The sequence below is a fragment of the Geotrypetes seraphini genome, chromosome 9 (assembly GCF_902459505.1).
Source record: "Geotrypetes seraphini chromosome 9, aGeoSer1.1, whole genome shotgun sequence".
NCBI lineage: Eukaryota > Metazoa > Chordata > Amphibia > Gymnophiona > Dermophiidae > Geotrypetes > Geotrypetes seraphini.
In genome coordinates this window covers 59,965,930-59,985,675 of record NC_047092.1, presented here as the reverse complement: position 1 = coordinate 59,985,675, position 19,746 = coordinate 59,965,930, and the positions used below count along the sequence as shown (strand labels likewise).

The 19,746-nt window shown below is 42.4% G+C and overlaps 1 protein-coding gene across 11 annotated transcripts in view; it reads right to left on the bottom strand.

Annotated features, from left to right (window-relative positions):
• Window positions 1-19,513, bottom strand: part of NRCAM (neuronal cell adhesion molecule) — a 391,220-nt gene extending 371,707 nt beyond the window's left edge. For all 11 annotated transcript variants that reach the window (XR_004540624.1, XM_033958216.1, XM_033958225.1 and 8 more), the window contains exon 1: window positions 19,291-19,513. The gene's annotated coding sequence lies outside the window, so the exon portion shown is untranslated. The remainder of the gene's footprint in view (window positions 1-19,290) is intronic.
• Between the last annotated feature and the right edge of the window lie 233 nt (window positions 19,514-19,746).

Below are 19,746 nucleotides of genomic sequence, written 5' to 3'. Positions count from 1 at the left end.
TTGCTGCCCCTTCCTCTATCATCAGCTTCCATCACTACCTCTCACATCTTTTCTCATTCTACCACTGATGCTAGTAGCTCCTCACTTGCTACTTCTGGTACTGCTGTTGTCATGTGCGCTTCTCTATAGGCTTTTGAAATCAAGGTATATAGCTTTCATGCAGTTGGTAGCTGTGAATTCATAAGAATCATAAAGTGCAGAAATAATGCCAGTTCTGCTTAGCTCTCTTCAAGAAGAGCAATAATATAGAATGTAAAATTAATTTGTATGCCGCTTATATAGCTAAACAGTATGCAGTGAATAGTGACCATGTACTCTGAGTGTTTCCTGTTTGTCCCTGCGGGCTCACAATCTTAACTATGGTCCCTGGAGCAATGGAGGGTTACGTGATTTGCCCAGGGTCACAAGGAGTGGCACAGGGATTGAACCCACAACCTCAGGGGCTGCTGGGGCAGCAGCTCTAACCATCAGGGAAGGTCCTAGAATACAACAGGACAGGCGGTCTGCAAAATCCAAAATGGTAGTTAATGAAAAGCAGCAGAGTCAAAAAGATGTGTAAAAACCAAGTTCAATTTTATTGTGCAGACATCAAATAAAACCCAACATAGGCCATGTTTCACCCACATTAATAGCTGCATCAGGGGTATAGAACCAGGTGGGTATAGAAACTGAATCACCATCAAGTATAAGCAGCATTAAGGTAACAACACTTAAGCATATCTCTGTGGAGCCTAGTAACATTAGATAATAGCACTCAATTGTGTGTCTCTGTGAAGGCTAACAGCACTCTAGTGCTGTTATCTAGTGCTTTCAGCACTACAGAAGTGATAAATAGTAGAGCTCCATTTCAGTTCAAAGAGGCCTACTTCCTGTGCATTTATGCCATGGAGATAGTTGAAAGTCTCTATCATATCTCCCCTACCCTAGTTCTCAATCATATCTCCCCTTTCCTAACTTTCTTCCAAAGTATACATATTGAAATCTTTAAATCTGTCTTCATATTCTTTTACAGTGAAGACCACTGACCATTTAGTAGCCACCCTCTAGACCAGGGGTGTCAAAGTCCCTCCTCGAGGGCCACAATCCAGTCGGGTTTTCAGGATTTCCCCAATGAATATGCATGAGATCTATTTGCACGCACTGCTTTCATTGTATGCTAATAGATCTCATGCAAATTCATTGGAGAAATCCTGAAAACCCGACTGGATTGCAGCCTTCGAGGAAGGACTTTAACACCCCTGCTCTAGACTGATTCCATTCTATTTATATCTTTCTGAACATGGGGTCTCCAGAATTGAACACAATACTCTAATGTCTGCCCAGAGACTTATACAGAGGCACAATCACCTCCTTTATACTGGCCATTCCTATCCCTATGCACCAAACAACTTTTTAGCTTTTGGCTTATTTTCTACCTGTTTGGTCACATTAAAGTCATCAAATATGATCATCCCCACGTCCACCTCTTCTTTCATGTGCAGAAATACTTCAAACCCTATAAGAACATAAGCAGTGCCTCTGCTGGGTCAGACCTGAGGTCCATCTTGCCCAGCAGTCCGCTCACGCGGCGGCCCATCAAGTCCAGGACCTGTATAGTGATCCTCTATCTATACCCTTCTATTCCTTTTTTTCTTCAGGAATTCATCCAATCCCTTCTTGAATCCCGATACTGTACCCTGTCCTATCACACCCTCTGGAAGCGCATTCCAGGCACCCTTTGTGTGAAGAAGAACTTCCTAGCATTGGTTCTGAATCTGTCCCCTCTTAATTTTTCCATATGCCCTCTTTTAGTTTCTGAAAGTTTGAAGAATCTGTCCCTCTCCACTTTCTCTATGCCCTTCATGATCTTGTAAGTCTCTATCATGTCCCCTCTAAGTCTCCGCTTTTCCAGGGAAAAGAGCCCCAGTTTCTCCAATATCTCAGCCCATGTCTGAGCTATCCCCATGTACTCCAGCAAATTTCAGGGTTGAACACGTTGTGAATTGAGGGAATTTAATGCAAAATACGAGCGAGGCACACGGAGCTAAGCAGTCAACCATCCATTCCGCTCAGTGATGTCACTTCCCCCCCTAAATGCACCTATTTTTGTGGCCCCTTTTCATAATTTTTCTGCTTCACTATACTGATCTATTTCCTTGGATCTTGAGGCCAAAATGTACCACTCTGCATTTTTTAGCATTAAATCTTAGCTGTCAAATTCTTAATCATTCTTCAAGTTTTATTAGATTCCTCCTCAATTCATTCACACTATGCATGCTTACTACGCTACTGAAGATTTTGATATCAACCACAAAGAGGCAGACTTCACCCAACAGCCCTCCCACAATATAATTTACAAACATTTTAGAAAGAACCAGACCAAGGACTGATCCCTGTGACACATCACTGGTAGCACTCTTATAGTATGTGCAGAATGAACTCCAATTAGCACTATCTTTACCCCTCCCACTGAACCAGTTTCTAACTCAGTCACCCACAAGCTCCCACAGACCTAATTTAGAGTAGGGTTAGCAGATTTCTGCTGAGTCAAAAAGTGGGTGTATGGCACTCCATCCTGCCCACAGCTCTGCCACGTTCCATCCCCCAACCCCGGCCCCACACAAACCTCATCTTTTTGGACCGCATCTGGAGGGCATCTACACATGTGCACCGCGGATGTGACGCGGTGACATCACACACATACGCGCATGCGGGTGATGTCACCATGTTACATCCACACATGCGCAGATGCTCTCCAGACACGGCCCCGAGCGCAAAACTTTTCAAAACCTGGACAAAGTGCCGGATTTTTAAAAGCTGTCCGGATGACTGGACAGTCCTCTAAAAAGTTAAATCCGGGCATCTGGTAACCCTTCGTTAGAGTTCCTGGTTGTCTAGTGGTTCATCGGAGCAAAAGCAATCACCAGTTGCTCCTGCCTAAGCAGTCTCTTGCCATCAAATTGTCTTCCGCAAGACTGCTGCTAGAAGCTTCAGGACCCAGGTTGTTCCTAGCCATTCCAGTTCCAATCTCAAAATAGATGGAGAGGAAGAAAAGAGTGGATGTCACTCGTTTGGGGGATGAGACTAGTTTCAGCTTTGGTTCAGTCAAAACAATAGTGGTAAATTTTAGCCACAGATTCAGTTCAGCCGAAACAAAAACAAAACAAAACACAACAACCTGGTTTTGATCATCTTTTAAACTCAAATCACAGATTAGTGGATACTATGATGAAGACTGAAGAGCCAAAGGAGATTTGAAAACAAAAGAAACACTGATGCTCTAGAATGCGTTAAGAAATATAACAAGTTCAGTATCTCTCAGGCCAGCGCTCAGATCCAAAGTCTATAAAATTCAATCTGTTATTAAAGAGATCCAGACACTCCTTTTAGAAAAAGAGACACAGTATCTATAAAACGCCCTTCAAGGAGTTACAAAATTATTTGATGCATATTTATTCATGTCCTTGACCAAGAGTTACAGATTTTAAGGAACTCTGTGCATACACAGCTAAGAAGGCACTGAACGAAATTCAAGCTTCTGAAGTACTACAGTCCAATGTTTTACTTTATAAAATCATCAGTGCTGATACTTAGGGCTCCTTGTACAAAGCCGCGCTAGCGGTTTTAGCGCATGCACCGGATTAGCGCGCGCAATAGCGCACGCTAGCCAAAAATCTACCACCTGCTCTGCAGGAGGTGGTAGCGGCTAGCGCGCGCGCTATTCCGCGCATTAAGGCCCTAGCGCGGCTTTATAAAAGGAGCCTTTGGTTTCAGTGACTCGCCGATACCATAGTAATTACTTCCAGTACAGTCAGTAAGAAAATAGTACAAAAAGGGGATCTTTTAGTAAAGTGCATTAAGTTTTTATACTTAAGCAATGATTTCTGCAGTTAGGGCGTGTTAAGGGCAAAGGTTGTGGACTAATTGTCGAGGGCGTGTCTGGCATATCCTTTGGAATTAGTACATGGACATGTGCAATAGCACCAAGAACCTCACTGAAGTTAATGCAGCTGCACTTGGAGCCTCCTATTGAGGATGTGCTAAATAAAGCCATGCTAACTGCACATATGACAGTGTGTCAGTACTGTGGACTCAACACATTATATAGTCCATAACCATTGGAACATAAGAATTGCCGCTGCTGGGTCAGACCAGTGGTCCATCGTGCCCAGCCTCACGGCGGCCCCCAGGTCAAGGACCTGAGCCCTAACTGAGTCTAGCCCAGAGACAGAAATCAAACCCTGTCCCTGCCCGTCTCCGCTGGAATAAAATCCATCCCCTCCCTTCCCTATAAACTTCAGAAGTAGTTATTTCATTTAATTATGCTACTGAATTAAAGGCTATGGTAGAGACCCATTTACAAATGAGCAAAGATATTTTATTAATTGGGAAGATTACATACTTTGTAAATGAGTTTCTACCAGAGCCTCTAATGTAAATATAAAATATAAATACTCAGCTGATGAGGACCCTTCCAAGCTGTCAGCTGAGGATTTCCTCTGCAGTTGGCCGGGGGGTCCCTTTTGCCAAGCTTGGCAGGCAGCAGTAGCGTCCCTGAGTCACAGATGCTGGCACCTCAGTGGCTCGTGGATGCTGTCAGCGACTGCTATGCTTGGTGGAGGGGAGTTCTGGCCGTCTCTAGAGGAGGTCCTCTGCTGGCGGTGCTTGGGAATCCCCACCAGCCACAGCAAGGGTCAGCAAGTACTTCAACACTGTAGAAATAAAACCAGAAATGCATTTCCTTTTCTTTTGAACACAATATAAAGACATCTGCAATATACATTTCCCAAAGCTAACATATTTTAGTCCCTGCCTCCTAACACAATATGCAGTTAATGCTCAAATTAGTACATGCAAACCATCATGCCACTGCAGTAGTGTGCAAAAGCACCCTAATTTGCACATTAACCATTTTAACACACTTTAGTAAAATTCCCCTAAAATTTTTGTTTAGTATTCAAATTTCTCATCTTTCATCTTACTCCTTTCTTACTGCCCTTGAGAGACTGAGCGTCAAAATGGCAGATAACATTTAATGTGAGCAAGTGCAAAGTGATGCATGTGGGAAAGATGAACCTGAACTATATCTACATGATGCTGGGTTCTATGTTAGGAGTCACTGCCCAGGAAAAGGATCTAGGTGTCATTGTTGAGGATAAGTTGAAACCCTTAGCTCAATGTGCAACAGCTAAGAAAGCAAATAGAATGTTAGAAGCTAGCAGAAAAGGAATGGAAAACAAAGATTAAAATATTATAATGCCTTTGTATCGCTCCATGGTACAGCCGCAACTTGAATACTATGTGCAGTTCTGGTCGCCGTATCTCAAAAAAGATTTAGCGGAATTAGAAAAGGTACAAAAAAGGGTGACAAAAATGATGAAAGGTTTGGGACGACTTCCCTATGAGCAACTAGGGCTTTTCAGCGTGGAGAAGAGCCAGCTCAAGGGTGATATGATAGAGATCTATAAAATATTGAGTAGCGTGGAAAGGGTAGATGTGAATCTCTTGTTCACTCTTTCCAAAAATACTAGGACTAGGGGGCAAGTGAAGAAGCTATTAAGTAGTAGATTTAAAACAAACCAGAGAAAATATTTCTTCACACCATATATAATTAAACTCTGAAATTTGTTGCCGGAGAATGTGGTGAAATCAATTAGCTTAGCGGGGTTTACAAAAGGTTTTGATAATTTCCTAAAAGAGAAGTCCATAGGCCATTATTGAGATGGCTTGGGTAAATCCACTCCTTATTCCTATACTACTTGGGATCTAGCTAAATACTTGGGACCTGGGTTTGGCCATTGTTGAAAACAGGATACTGTGTTTGATGGACCTTCGGTCTGTCCCAGTATGGCAATAACCCTTTCCCCTTGTCCTCCTCTCCAAATACTGACCTCAGTCATTTCTCCCTTCCCTCCTCTGACAAACCAAGCCTTTCATCTCCCACTCTGTATCCCTAACCACATCTCTGTCCCCTTGCCAAAGTCTATTTCTCTGATCCCCCATTTCAGTCTGACCATAGTACTCTTCCCTCCATACCCAAGCACAGTGTGTTCTGTGGAGTGTGCCACGAGGTTTATGTATTTTCTTAGTGGGACATTTTCACTAATATTCATATGCACTTCCAGCCAAGCTGCAACAAGGGAAGTATTGCTGATCTGTGCCAACAGGTAAGCATTCCCACTAGTGCTGCCCAATTTGAATCGATTCACTTTCTATACCACTGGGCATCCTAAAGTAGCAGCAGCAGTGACTGTGACTGGCTTGGCAGAAGCAGCGTGGTGAACAAGCTTCTACTGGCCTGCCCCGCTGGGGGCCTTCCCCTGCTGTGTCACCGATGATGCAGCAGAGGGAAGCCCTGGTGGGCAGGTCAAGAGAAGCCTGTTCACCAAGCTGCTTCTGCCAAGCCAGTCACCACCACCGCTACTACTACTTTAAGAGGCCCGGATGGGGGTGGGGATTGGTTGGGAGTTACTGCACAGGGGGATAAGAGGGAGGAAAGCTACTGCATAGGGGATAGGAGGGATGGAAAGCTGCTACACATGGGGGGGTAGAGAGAGGAGAGAGGAAGAATTGGTGGAGATGGGATAGAGGAGAGGAAGGGAGAGATGCTACAAAGGTAGAAAGGGAGAAGAGGGAGAAATGTTAGACAAAGGGTACAGGGCAGGGAGACAGGGAGAAATGTTGGACATAGGGTACAGGGTAGGGAGAAATGGTGCATGGGGAGAAAGAAATTGTGCACATGATAATGGAGGGGAGGAAGGGAGAGTTGCTGCATGGAGAGGAATAGAGAAGTTTAACCCAAGGCATGAGAGAGAGACAGACAGAGCCAGAGAGAGAAGACAGTGGGAAAGAAACAGAAATATTGGATATGGCGGTGGAAGGGAAGGTACAGAGATGGAAGAAATATAGTGAGCACGGAGAAAGAAAAAAAATGTCAAATGGGCAGGAGACCCAGGCAAGCAAGTTAACAGAAGACAAACAAAAACCAGAGCCTGGAACCAACATGATTTGAATAATAAAATGACCAGACAACAAAAGGTAGAAAGAATAATTTTTTTTAGTTTTTGTGAATACAATATGTCAGATTTGAAATGTGTATCCTTCCAGAGCTGGTGTTAGATAGCGAGTGTGAGTTAAGACCTAACAGAGAGGAAAAGTCTTTTTTGTTTATTTTGTTTGCACCGCAGTGCTAGCATGGGGCTGGAGAGGGCAAAGGGGGCTGGGGTGGGTGAAGAGTCTACAAAATAAACCCACCAGGACATTTGAAAAAGAATGTCCTAATGGGCAGGAAAAGTGAATCAAATCAATTCAATAGGCTAAATAAAATCAAACTGAAATTTTTTCCCTGAATTGGGCAGCAGTAATTCCTGCCGCAGGATATACAAATATGAAAATCTACCACAGGATATGCAAACATGAAAATCTTTTCAGTGAGGATAATCCTAATGATTGCCTTGGCTTAAGGTGAGCATTTTTACAGGCTGACAGATGCACATCACTGCCTGCTAAGTGCATTATGTATAGAGATGCAATAACAACAATCTTCTCTAATATGAACCTAGCCCATCCCCTATTCCCTCTAGGGACTATGCCAGCCATTCAGATAACTATATTTTTTATCCATTAAATCTAATCAAAAGATTTTTTTTTTGTGCATCAAAAAAAATGAATGATGAGCTCTGAGGGTAAGTTGTATTTTCTCTCTACAGGAAAATGCTTAGTTCATCTGACCTTAAGTGCTGTTCATGATCGTCATCTGTATAAACAAATCATTAAATGCTCATAGATCTGTAAGTATACGAGAAATATATGCCATGCAGACACTAGCCCCATCATTCTATAACAGGAGTGCCTAAATATTATGTATGTGCCTTTTGCAAGTTAAGATTATAGAATATTACCACTTGTGCATGAATATTACATTCACACGCATAAATACAAGTTGAGCATAAAGTGATATTCTGCAAAATTCGCATGCAACTGCATGGCAGCAAACCTGTGGGTGGAGCATCGATCGGGGTGGGTACTTACACACGTGACTTATAGAATACTATAAATTATGCACTACAATGCAACATTTAGGTGCTTACATTTATCACACATGGAACAAGTATTAGCACCTAAATATTGGCATTCAAATAGAAACTTCCTCTCTATTCTACTGTATAACATAATCTACCCATCCCTATGCCATTATAAAATTTGCAGTCAGTATATTTTGTAGTCAGTGCATTTTGGAACCCAAATTTGGGTGAGTTTTATCCTAAAAGGATTATTTTCTAAAAGGTTTTTTTTGCACGTAAATGCTGTTGTTTGTGTGCAAGAGGCCCCAGCTCATCTCCCCCCAGCCAGGTGTCTCAGCACCCTTAGGATCCACTGACAAATTTGTTAACTATGCTGGACCTTCTGTGATTACTTCACAGAATTGCTCACCCGGTGTAATGGGAATGCTGACCCTTGGATTAGATGTTACACTCAACCCCAAAGTGAGAGCAACTCCTCCACAGACGGGCCCATTTACAGTTAACAGCGACTGTGACTGCATTGACTGATTGGAGAGAGGGGATATTTCAACTACCAGCAATTGATTTAATAAAACCCGAGGCGTTGAAGTTAACATTGGCTGTGATACATGTTTTCATTAATCACAACTTCTGCTACATAGCCCTTATCCCCACACTCCTGCCCAAATGAAAAGCAAGTCTAGCTTATTGACCTGTGCCAAGAAAAGCATCACCAACATCCTCCAAATAATCTGCATTAAACAAAGTAATTTTGTAAAGGTTTTTAGTGCATGAAAGCCTTTCTACACACATAATACAGCTTTTATAAAATTATGCAGGTATTATGTGCATAAAAATATGCACAGTGCCAAGAAAGCACATACATTTAAATAACCCACATATAGATGTATTCAGGGGTGAAGTTTGAGTGGAATCACTAATTATGTACATACAATGTAAATTGCTCATGTACCACCATACTTTATGTGAATATTTATGCCTGCTGAGCAGGCTTAAACATTTATGGCTTCAAACTAGGCATGACATCTGTCATTTTGCCCCTGTTACTTTAGAAAGACATATAGGTGCCTATGGCACTTATTTTAGGTAGTGTTGATCAGAAGGTTTTTTTTAAAAAAAATTATTCATTTTTTATTACAAAGCTGGGATATGAACATCCAAACCTGAAAAATATCCATTTGGCAATGAGTATGGTCCAAGTATGTTTTGTTGTTTTTTTCTTGGGGGAAGAGGGGGGACTACTACTACTACTTATCACTTATATAGCGCTGAAAGGCGTATGCAGCACTATACATTTTGACATTTATAGATGGTCCCTGCTCTGAAGAGCTTACAATCTAACTTGGACAGACAGACATGACATACAGGGTTGGGGATGCAGAACCCAAGGTGAGAGGAGTTAGGAATTGAAAGCACTCTCAAAGAGGAGGGCTTTTAACTGGGCAGCCGAAGAGAAGGGCACAGAAAGAAGGGACTTAACAGATGAACGGAGCTCATAGGAGGACCATAGGGGGAGTTAAGTGAAGAGAGATAGTGAGGGGTAGCTGAGTGAGTGCATTTGTAGGTCAGTAAGAGGAGTTTGAATTGTATTTGGAAACAGATGGGAAACCAATGAAGTGACTTTAGGAGAGGGGTAGCGCGAGTATAGCGGTTCTCCCAGAATATAAATTGTGCAGCCAAATTCTGGACAGATTGGAGCAGTGGCGTAGTAAGGGTAGGAGGCGCCCAGGACAGTGGTGCCCCCCCCTGTGCCCCCATGCCTCCACTCCTTCCATGCACTCCCGCTCCTTCCCACTCCCCATTCCATACTTGTGCTCTCCTTCCCCCCCCCGTACCTTTTAATCTTTGCCAGCACAAGTGGCTTCTGCAAGCATGATCCTCGCGCCAGCATTGGATTTCCCTCTGATGTCACTTCCTGGCCCCATGACTCAGAAGTGATTCAGAGGGGAACCAGGCTGGTGCGAGCAACGGGTAGAAGTTGCTCGCGCTAGCGAAGATAATATGGAGGTACAGGGTGGGGGAAGGGATGACACGAGGGTGGCGTAGTGGGGCAGGGTGGGGCAGAGAGGTGCCAGCGCCACCACTGACTTGACACCTTACTATTCCACTGGATTGGAGAGGAGCAAGATGGCTAAGCATTAGGCCTGAGAGTAGCGAGTTGCAATAATCTAAGAGTGAGGTGATGAGAGCGTGTATAAGTGTTTTGGTAGTTTGCTCAGAAAGGAAGGGTCGGATTTTGGTAATATTGTAGAGGAAGAAGCAGTAGGTTTTAGCGATATGTTGTATCTGGGTGGTGAAGGAAAGAGAAGAGTCAAAGAAGACCCCGATATTATGAGCAGACAAAATAGGAAGGATGAGAGTGTTGTCCACAGAGACAGAGAACAAGGGAAGCGGAGTAGTGGGTTTATGCAGGAACATGAGCTGCTCTGTTTTAGCCATATTCAGTTTTAGATGGCAGTGAGACATCCAGGTGGCAATGTCGGATAGGCAGGCTGAGACTCTGGTCTGGGTTTCAACAGAGACATTTGGCGCAGAGAAGCAGATCTGGGAGACGTCAGCATGTAGAGGTGATAGTGGAAGCTGTGGGAGGAGATCAACGCTCCAAGTGAGAAAGTGTAGATTGAGAAAAGGAGTGGTCCCAGGACAGAGCCTTGAGGTACACCAATTGATAGTGGGAAGGCAGTGGAGGAGGAACCACCATTGCATACACTGAATGTGCGATGGGAGAAATAGGAAGAAAACCAAGAGAGGACAGAACCCTGAAATCCCAACAAGGACAGCATATCAAGGAGTAGGCGATGATCAACATTATCAAAGGCGGCAGACAGATCAAGAAAGATGAGGATAGAGACCTTTGGATCTGCCCAAGATCAGGCCATTGGAAACTTTAGTAAGAGCAGTTTCCATGGAATGCTGCGGGTGAAAGCCTGACTGAAGATGGAGGAGAGCGGATGTGGTCCCTATTCATAAAAGTGGTCACAGGGATGAAGCAGGAAACTACAGGCCGGTGAGCCTCACTTCAGTTGTTGGAAAAATAATGGAAGTGTTGCTGAAAGAAAGGATAGTGTATTTCCTTGAATCTAATGGGTTACAGGATCCGAGGCAACATGGCTTTACAAAAGGTAAATCGTGCCAAACGAACCTGATTGAATTTTTTGATTGGGTGACCAGAGAGCTGGATCGAGGACATATGCTAGATGTAATTTATTTGGATTTCAGCAAAGCCTTTGATACAGTTCCTCATAGGAGGCTGTTGAACAAACTTGAAGGGCTGAAGTTAGGACCCAAAGTGGTGAACTGGGTCAGAAACTGGCTGTCGGACAGACGCCAGAGGGTGGTGGTTAATGGAAGTCGCTCGAAGGAAGGAAAGGTGACTAGTGGAGTCCCTCAGGGTTCGGTGCTGGGGCCAATCCTGTTCAATATGTATGTAAGTGACATTGCTGAAGGGTTAGAAGGAAAAGTGTGCCTTTTTGCAGATGATACCAAGATTTGTAACAGAGTAGACACCGAAGAGGGAGTGGAAAATATGAAAAAGGATCTGCAAAAGTTAGAGGAATGGTCTAATGCCTGGCAACTAAAATTCAATGCAAAGAAATGCAGAGTAATGCATTTGGGGATTAATAATAGGAAGGAACCGTATATGCTGGGAGGAGAGAAGCTGATATGCACGGACGGGGAGAGGGACCTTGGGGTGATAGTGTCCGAAGATCTAAAGGCGAAAAAACAGTGTGACAAGGCAGTGGCTGCTGCCAGAAGGATTCTGGGCTGTATAAAGAGAGGCGTAGTCAGTAGAAGAAAGAAGGTGTTGATGCCCCTGTACAGGTCATTGGTGAGGCCCCACTTGGAGTATTGTGTTCAGTTTTGGAGACCGTATCTGGCGAAAGACGTAAGAAGACTTGAGGCGGTCCAGAGGAGGGCGACGAAAATGATAGGAGGCTTGCACCAGAAGACATATGAGGAGAGACTGGAAGCCCTGAATATGTATACCCTAGAGAAAAGGAGAGACAGGGGAGATATGATTCAGACGTTCAAATACTTAAAGGGTATTAACGTAGAACAAAATCTTTTCCAGAGAAAGGAAAATGGTAAAACCAGAGGACATAATTTGAGGTTGAGGGGTGGTAGATTCAGGGGCTATGTTAGGAAATTCTACTTTACGGAGAGGGTGGTGGATGCCTGGAATGCGCTCCCGAGAGAGGTGGTGGAGAGTAAAACTGTGACTGAGTTCAAAGAAGCGTGGGATGAACACAGAAGATTTAGAATCAGAAAATAATATTAAAGATTGAACTAGGCCAGTTACTGGGCAGACTTGTACGGTCTGTGTCTGTGTATGGCCGTTTGGAGGAGGATGGGCAGGGGAGGGCTTCAATGGCTGGGAGGGTGTAGATGGGCTGGAGTAAGTCTTAACAGAGATTTCGGCAGTTGGAACCCAAGCACAGTACCGGGTAAAGCTTTGGATTCTCGCCCAGAAATAGCTAAGAAGAAAAAAAAAAAAAAAAAAAATTTTAAATTGAATCAGGTTGGGCAGACTGGATGGACCATTCGGGTCTTTATCTGCCGTCATCTACTATGTTACTATGTTACTATGTTACTATGAAGTAGATCTAGGGTGAACCCAAAATATAAACATCTATTCCCCATTTCAGAAGGGGAATGGATGTCTATGATTGAGCAGACTCCACTGGAGGCATTAAGGGAGGTCACCCTCTTAATCTCTCCTCATTGATGTCATTCCAGAAAGTGACACTAGCAAGGGATACTAGGCTCTATGACAGCTTGAGGAAAAATATACATTCATGTTTCTAAAATGGATCACAATGATGTTTGTTTCTGCATATATACGTCTGTGTTGCCATTTTATAACATGGACATTCATGTGCTCCCACATAGATGCCCATTTGCCTTTTTTACCTCATTGATATTTTAGACATTTATTTATTTATTTTATTATTTTATTATTATTATTAATCTTTATTCATTTTTAAAGCTCACAATAAGTGTAACATATAATACAATCATTTATACTTTAACAGCACTTAATATATCATCAAATTCTAACTCGCATTAAATATCCCCCCTCCCTTATAGCCAACAGTTATTCATAAGCAAAAAAAATCATAAAATATTCCCACGCCCACCCTGGACGTGTATGAACAAAAGGGAAAAAATTAATATTTATTCTATGCAGTAATTTCAATCTTTACAGTATCTTGTATCGGTACAGTATTGGAGAGAGCGAGAACCAGAAGGCCTAGAGCATGATGCTCAAGGCCCAGGCAAGAGACAGGAACTTCTTTCACCGGCACCGGCACGTCCTGTGGGCTGTGTGCCAGTGCCAGATGGGGGGTAAAACTGTATGCTGTTCAGGCGGGGGTGCCGGTTCACGTGGGGGGGGGGCATTTGCAAGCGTGGGGGAGCGATGCCGCTGGCCTTGGGGGGTGGGGGTGGGTGGGAACATATCAAGCGAGTTTCCCTTACTTCCTATGGGGAAACTCACTTTGATATACTAGTAATTTGGTTTACGAGCATGCTTCTGGAACGAATTATGCTCTTAAACCAAGGTTCCACTGTACTTCCATTCAGTTCTATTGGGTGACTTTATTGGGACCTCTTATTCATATTTGACTGGTACATTTTCAGAAGCCCAAAATGTTCTTCCTAAACCTCAAAGGAAAGCACATTTTGGCAGCCTGCTACACACACAAAGACAGTTTTAAGCCATACATCAAGAAAGAGATGTCATCAATCAAGTACTGAAAAGAGCTGGCCTCTAACCAAAACCAGTGACACAGCATCCACAGTCTGGCAGTGACCTGCTTCAAAATGAAGCACTTAAGCACATGAGGCTAAGAAGAGAGCTCAAAAACCTTTTCTTTTTCCTTCTCTGCTATTTGCCCTGAGATATGACCTGGAAGTTTTTGAACAAAGATTTGTCCTCTATAAACCCTCACAAACTGAGCATGGTTATGATTAGGTCTTCTGAATTTAGGTCTTACTGATAAACATTGATAAAATATACATGCTGCAGAAATATTGAAATAAAAACTTATTAGGAAAACACTAGAAAAATACCAGTCCCCCCTAGTACTTTCTCTCCTCTGACTAATCTTGTATCCTCACTTACCCTCATTTTATTAAACCATGATAGAGGTTTTTACCATAGCCCGGAGTGCTAAATGCTTCAACACTGCTCCAATGCTCATAGAATTCCTAGCTACATTGCAAAACAGCTTCCAAGCATTTAGCACTCCGAGCCACAATAGAAACATCTACCACAGCTTAGTTATTTTTTTTTTTTTTTAAAGGGGGGGGGTAGTTTTCATGCTTTTCTGTTCTGACTCCTCCTGTGACAAAAACATACATACTCTATTCCACTAGAAAAAGGCCCCAGCAATAACTATGGCAAAAAAAAAGCCCACCAATAAACTTCATTTTTGTCCCTTCAAAGAACTCCTAATTAGCTGGGAAATAAGCACCTAAATTTAGAATTTATAAACATAAGTGCAGAAGCTATAGTTATGAAGCCCTGGGTGAATATTTTGCACTGGGGGTAAGTAGTAGTGTATATATCCTCCAAGTAAATGGTGTAGAAATTTAGAAGCTTTGAATTTGCAGTTTAAAATTATCAGAGTTCCCTCTCTAAACTCTACATAACAGTTACACCAATGTACTTATATTTAACTCTACTGTATTGTACTTCAAAGTCAAACTGCTGTACACTTCTCCCTCTGTATCCGCGGTTTCCGTATCTGCAGATTCGCTTATTTGAGATTTTTCGGAAGCTGACCCCACCTCCAAATATTACATCATCATTAAAGTTCTTTTTCCTTTTATTGTACAGATAAAAAAGTGTATCGCTTACCATTCACTCTGAAAATCGCTGCTACCATGCTTTCTCCTACAAATTTGCTGCATCCACACTTCCCAGTGTGCACTGAGAAAAACTCTGCTTCCCAGCATCCATAGAGAGAAAGGCCTGCCCAGGAATCGCTAGTTGCCTGCCCTGAAATCACTGCTTGCTTTCCTGCCCTGAAATCGCTGTAGAAAAGTTGTTCTTGGTTCCAATAATAAAAACAGAAGGCTTTTTCTAAAAACTGTTAATAACATTTAAAAAGTTATTTGCGGTTTTTCTGTATTCACGCCTATGGTCCGCCCGCATCCCCCGCAAATACGGAGGGAGAAGTGTATTGTAATTCTAATGACAGCTGAATATTCCCCTCTATTAAATGATTACTACATCTCCTATCTCTGGCAACTACCTCATTGTATACTGTAGTTGTTGTAACTCCTAAACGTAATGTAAACTTCCTGCACCTGGGAAGATGAAGTTAGGCACCTTTGAATTCAAACTGCCTTTGGTTTCCAGCAGTCATAAACTAATGTGAGAAGCCAAGCCAGTTCTTGTGACTTCCTAGAAGGTGGTCTCAGAAATGCGATATCACTTCAGAAGAGTCTTAAGCCCTGGCTCTGGGCAGGAAGTTAAGATAAAAAAACCTATCTCCACTATCAGATCAAGGTCCAACCTTTTCAAGGAGATCTATTAACTGAAACAACTGATGACAATACAGACTTTGTTAATAGGTTAAAAGTGCTACAACTAAGCTAGTTCTGAGAGCCGTCTCATTTACCTGTTGAGAAGTATGATGTTGGAAGTTCGGTTCATCATCTTTTGATGTGGTCTGTATTATTTGGAGGAGCAAGGGACTGTATGGAGGTGCCTGCAACAACCTACCAGCCTAGCATTGGTCCCGACTCGCGGCACTACTACAAATAAATACTTTGTGTGACCCTTCTTCACAGCAGACGGATAAGCAAAGGAGCTTACATATATGACGCTCAACATGGGGACTTGAGAGCAATTAACTTTCATAGACCACACTACTTGGACTTAATAGACTGATTTTTTGGACTTTACCCACAGCACCTGGCCAGCTTTGGATGGTGTCTTCTGGATGGGAGCAGATAAAGGAGCGGCCAGCTAACCATGAATGATGATGGTATGGAGAAGTGCGACATTCAAACGAAAAATGTTATCAATGGACCAGAGGAATATTTACTCATTAAAATCTGGCGAAGAAGTTCTATACCAACGGAGAGACTAATCCTGCCTCTGAAGGAAAATGGGAGATGGAGAGCAGAGGGCACATCAATCCAGTGCACCAAAGAAGGAACGTCAGGAGCAATGTGCTGCAAGTGGAAGGAGATTGTTGATAACAGAGAGAGAGGCTTATATAGACCACGTCCTGGAGGACCAGCTCCATCGCAAAACAGCTTCCAAGCTTTATACAGCGAATTGCGAGAATTGACGGCAGCTATTCAAGGAGCGGCACTTGACCAGGCAGGAGTGTGAAAAGCTCATGCCTGCCTTATGTGCCTCTCTGCCACAAGAGGAGGAGGCAGCTGTCCAGCGATGGAGGGGCAGGAGCTGGAGTGCAGAAAGTTCCTGCCGATACAGCACTGGACAGAGAGAATTAAAAAAGGTACCGGGGGGGGGGCTACCTAGCTGCCTATGCCTACCACTAGACCTGCCTACCACTGGGGGGGGGGGCTGTCTATGCCTATGCCTACCACTAGGGGGGGGAGCTGCCTATGCCTACCACTAGACCTGCCCTGTGCCCTGTACTCTGTCCCAGCCTACCACTAGACCACCAGAGAGGGGACAGGGTACATTGCAAGGTGATGGGACAGGGTACACCAATTGGTTCAGAATTTTTTTCATCTTGTTTTTTTTTCCTCTACACTAGGCCTTATAGAGTGAAAAATACAGTAGCTGAAAAGTGAAAAAAAGAGAAGGGTAGGAAAGAGGCAGAAACGAGCTAAACAGGAATGATCAATATGTCTGAAGCAGGTGCAGTGAGGAAACAGATAAGAGAGAGTAGAAAAGACAAATGGATAGCAGCCACTTGAAGGAGAATTAGCAGATGACAGGAAAGCAGAAAAAGAAACTGGAAATCAACATGATGGAAAAATAAAACATCCACAAAACAAAGGTAGAAGAAAAACATTTTATTTTAAATGTTTTAAATGGAATATGGATAACAATTAGCAAAAATATTGTTTACATTTTGACAAACTTGCAGAATTTTACAAAATTTATTAATTTTGTGCACAAAATTTTGAAACTTTTTTGCACAGAATTCCACCAGGAGAATAGTGTTAACTGCTTGACAAAAATTATTTTTGCTATCTCTGTATATTCATCCACTCCCATCATATATGACGGCCTCCTAGCAACGCAGGCAGCGAAACTGGACCCCTTAATCTCCAATTTGCTGTCAACAACTATCGACTTTAAATCATTCCGAAAGGAAATCAAAACCCTACTTTTCAAAAAAACTATACAACCTCCCAACCGAAACTAACAAGCAACCAAGCCTAAACCCTTCTCCTAAACTGTAATTTCCGGCATCTATTATGTAAGCATCATCCAATTATAACTTCCTAGAAAACCCCAGCTATCCCCCTCTATTCTACGCCTGATCTGTATACATCCCCTGAATTGTAACTTCCTGGATATGTCCAGCTGTCTTACACTGTAATCCGCTTAGAACTGCAAGGTAAAGGCGGAATATAAGTCACTAATGTAATGTAATATCACCTTTTTTCTTTTCTGTAGATGTAATGTGTACCCTGTCCATGGTCCCAGTTTAAGAAAAGGATTTAAAAACTCACGGGCCTGATTTTCAATTGGTAGCAGGCAGCGCTATTGCTGTTTGCTGCCAGCATTAAGCACAGATATTCAATAATCAGGTCATTTCCAGTAAGGGCATTGAATATCTGGTTTCATTTTTGCCCATTCAGCACTAATCGGTTAAGTCTTAGCAGTTAAAGATAGGCCTACTATTTATGCAGCCTATTTTAGCTGCTAACATAGCTGGTTTGGTGCTGAACAGCCACGCCAAGCTGGTATGTTGTGTAATATAGCTGCTTAATGACTAGCCACTAACCATGGATATTCAGTGTGAGATAGCTGGTTATCTCTCGCTGAATATCTGCAGTTAGGCGCTAAAATGTTATTTAATCACCCAACGGTTATTCCTGGCTGGTTAAATAACTTTGAATATTAGCATGTTCTTATTTTGTTTTTTTGCTTCTTGTTAGCAATCAAAAAAAAAAAAAAACCCAACCCAAACATGATGAAATTTTTTGGCTGCAGGTACAAAAATAGCCAGAACTGCCTATTGAAGGCTTTTAAAACATCTTTTTGTAGGAGATGAGATTTAAGTATCTATAGGTTTATTACTGTAATGAATGTATTATTTTTAAGTATAAACTATCTAAAATGGCTTTGACCAAGAAAAGCATCTATAAAGTTTTGTGGAGGGTTGTATTTTTTTTTTTTTTTTTTTAATAGTCACATCTGTTCCTTTTGTCAGTTTGAAAGAGAATGAGAAAAGGTGGAGCTTTGTTTTAAAATGCTCTTTCCTAAATAAGCTACATTTTTGTCATTCTAGCATGTGATGTTAGTCTCTGTATGAATTGCTTTTCTGTTTTGTGTATGACTGGAATATCAGAGTATAGACATGTCAACACTAATTCCCTTTCTTCCTATTTGTACTGTATAGTATATGTAGTGTATGAACTATGTGTGCAGTTAGGTCAAATCTCTAATTGGCAACCTATGTAATAGTACTTTATATTGTTCAAATAAGTGTACATGACCACATTCGCTAATGTGATTGATCCATAAGAAAGAACTACAGTCCTTTTGCTTAAATAGGAAGAAAGGGAATGGGCTTTGATATATTGTCTTTCTGTGGTTACAATTAAAGCAGTTTACATTTTATGTGCAAGTACTTATTTTGAACTTGGGGCAATGGAGGGTTAGGTGACTTGACCAGAGTCACAAGGAGCTGCAGTGGGAATGGAGCTGGGCTTTGTCCACTCTACATGTTTATTTATCACCATTTGCTATTGTATCTTTCATCAGAAACATCCAAATAGATTTAAAAAAAATTATTGAAACCAATATTCAATTGATTAGAAATTGTCAGGCTACGGGAAAAAAAAAAAAAGTAAAACCTATGAAAATATAAATGTTCCTTCAACCTGGAGGTATTGGTGCAAGGGCTCATAACTTGGCTGAGCCCATGCACCATATAGCATGGGAGCATGGGATGGGATGTTAACAGGGGGAGGAGTAAGAAGAAGGTGAGGGAATTGCGCGGGAAACGGAGGTGAGTTCCATTTGGATTTGGGGCCAGCAGCACCATAGGAAGAAAAGTCTGTGGGGAGAAAAAACTATCGCCTTGGTTTTTCTCTCTCTATTGTGAGCAGCCAGTCTTACCGGGCTTTGAGTGCAGTTGCCACTCGGGTTTCAGCAATCTCTCTCAGCTGCTTTAATTGTAGCGGTAGTTCGAGTATGAGGTGTTGCCGGTCTCTCGGTTGTTGGCAGAATAATTACCAACTTGATATTTGTTGTGTGAAACTCCAGAGTGTAGTTTCGTTTTCGTCCTGAACAGCTGCTGGAGCTGACTGAGGAGAGATGGCCTGCAGTTTCATAAGCTGTGCTGAGCAGAGCTTTGCTTTCTGGTCCTAGTGCCTGCCATATTAAGGTCCAGAAGGTGCACCTAAGAGCCTGAAGTGGATACTGAACATAGAATTCAGGGGAGGGGGCAGAGATTGAGGATGGATTTGAGATAGGTAGGGAAGATTCATAGACTGATTTGAGGAAGTTTAATTAAAGGTGCATAAGATTCATTTAAAAGAGTAATTGGGATAATTCAGTGGGGAAGTTAAATTG